Genomic DNA, 2,850 nt, shown 5'->3' with positions numbered 1-2,850 from the left:
GAACACGCGGGATATGAGAAGTACACGCGATGAATGAGGATATAAGGAGAACATATGAGGCATGAGGAGAATATATGAGAAATGATTAGAACACACGAGTTATGAGGACACACGAGATATGAAGACACATAAGATAAGAATAAGACTCGAGATATGAAGATAACACACGAGATATGCACAGAACACACGAGATAAAGAGAAGTCACAAGATATGAGGAAAACACATGAGATATGAGGAGAAGACACGAGACATGACAAGAACACACGGCATATGATCATGATGAGAACATACGAGGTGTAAGAAAAGCACAAGAGATATACGGGGAACACACAAGAGACAAAGAGGAAACACGAGGCATAAGGAAAACGCACAAGAGATGAGAAAAACACGCGAGCTATGATGAGAACACAGCAGAATAAGGGGACACACAAGACAAAAGGAAAACACATGAGGCCTGAGGGGTACACACGAGAAATGATTAGACCACACGAAATATGATGAAAACACACGAGATATATGCCCCGAACATACGAGAACACAGAAGATATGCGCAGAACACACGAGATATCCGCAGATATGAGACATGAGGAGAAGACAGGAGATAAGAGAACACACGAGATATGAGACCATGCGAGAGATATAAGAACACGCGAGATATGAAGAAAACACACGAGATACCAGGAGAACACACGGGGTATCAGGAGGACACCCGAGACATGAGGAAAGCACACGAAAGATCTGGATTAAAAAAATTTTACTCTGGGATGCAGTGCAAGGTTTATCATCATGGTTTCCTTTTTAGCAAATTCATGATTTACACGATTTTCCAAGTTACAATTTCATCACAGTCGCAAATTTATGTGCATATAGTCTAATCCTTTTTAACAGTCATTCTGCAATTATTATCAGAGGCGCTACAAAGACACGTGTAAAAATGCTGAAGACTTAAAATATACTACAAACACGAAGCCATAAATGCACTAAAACAACGTGGTAATTGACTTGATATTCGGCTGCGACTGACATGTTAAAAACATCGTGTACATATTGCTAAAACATCACCGGTGTCCTCTATAGTACTGTGCTTCAAATATCATGAAAATCAAGATTTTGTTTGGGGTAAGTGCCTGTTTTGTGAAAGCAATATGAAAGGCTTATTGTGGTTGTTAGTGATACACCTGTGAAAGGCAAACATTTAAAACGTGGAGCAATAAGTAAACTTTCAAAATATTTACGTAGTTGTGTTTGATGATTTCAACACAATAAGAGAGTGCGTTATTTTGTGCGTCAGTTCAATATGGATCAGTTTTGAAGCAATGCCGTATATACACCAACATGCTGCCTGGCCCGTGGCATAGCTTCTACTACCTGAGTCGTAAGTACAAAAATGAGTTTCACATATGTACATTAACAACAAACACTCATATCTCAGGTCTGATGGCACATGTACGTCCAATCTGATGCGGGTTGTTAGAAGGTAGAACTCTTTATAAACAATAAACACTCATATCTCAGGTCTGATGACACATGTACGTCCAGTCTGATGCGGGTTGTTAGAAGGTAGAACTCTTTATAAACAATAAACACTCATATCACAATTCTCATGACACATGCATATCACACTTTAAACAGACATCAGGTTACCTTGGAAGAGGTACTTCGTGTACATCCACAGTATAAACAGCAGCAAGACCGTCCAGATCAAAGTGTACCTTCTGAGTCTCATATCCTGGGCTTCCTGTAGACTGATCCTACAATAACAAACATGCATCTAAGATCAACCAGTCCCCGTCATGGCTGCTAAAAGTAAAACTGCTTTCAGCACAGTCCGAGTGCCAGTGACAAGATAATACAATCACCCGTTGCAATGTCGTAATTGTCGAAATGGACATTAACGTAATGGATTATAAGCTAGTTTATTTCTGACTATTTATGGGCCAAATATAGATGACGTGAAATGCTAGGACAATCTGACACGACAATTGGAACCCTCGGTAGTGATCATATCGTTCTTTGCGGTGAGTGGAATGTTAGTCAAGATTATTCAAGCGATGCTTTCAACTACAAACATGTAAATAACTCAAACGATAGGGACAGAATTCTTCAACTTAAGAACGAATTAGATTTTACAGATGCATGGCACGAACATAATCCCTTCAGTGAAAGATATACTTGGCGACAAGCCACCCTTATGTAACAAGCACGCCTGGACTACTCTGTTTTTGCCCATAATACATTGGATACCACCCGCCGTTATTAAAACGGAAATTGGACCTAGCTTCAGATCGGGCCACTCACCAAAAAATTGAAAATGCTTGCTTACTGTCGAGAAAATGACATGTATATGTTACAATAAGTTTTCCGACCCGTGGAGTGACGTAACGGATCAAATCCAGCCCAACGCTGCTGCTGTCAAGGTGGTTGGGATTAATAAATGAATTTAAAAGGTGAGTTTTCGCCGTATTTGTTGATCCATGAAATTGAAGATAGCCGTTTTCGATGATTCGTGGCGTATAACTTTTGAAATCATGATCCGACTGTGACCATTTATAGCTCATTTTGTAGGGAAATCATCTGGCTTTTGACCCGTTGGCCTCGACGGGCCCTTAATATATTTTACGCGGTGACATGTAACTTTGATCGAGGAGCGGGTGGTTACTTTGTTACATCCCTTTCCTTTTATTTAGTTCTAGGGTAGGGTCGATACACCTATATGTCTTTCGAACGCCGTTTCTAAGAGATACAAGTCCCTGTGGTATTTCATAAAAAAAGATGGGTGAAAACCTTTACAACGAAATTCAGTTATGTGCAATTGTTGATGGCTTTGGATCCATCGTTTTGAAATATTT

Source organism: Haliotis asinina, chromosome 13 (genome assembly GCF_037392515.1).
Source record: "Haliotis asinina isolate JCU_RB_2024 chromosome 13, JCU_Hal_asi_v2, whole genome shotgun sequence".
In the NCBI taxonomy this organism is placed as follows: domain Eukaryota; kingdom Metazoa; phylum Mollusca; class Gastropoda; order Lepetellida; family Haliotidae; genus Haliotis; species Haliotis asinina.
This window is presented reverse-complemented; position numbering follows the sequence as displayed.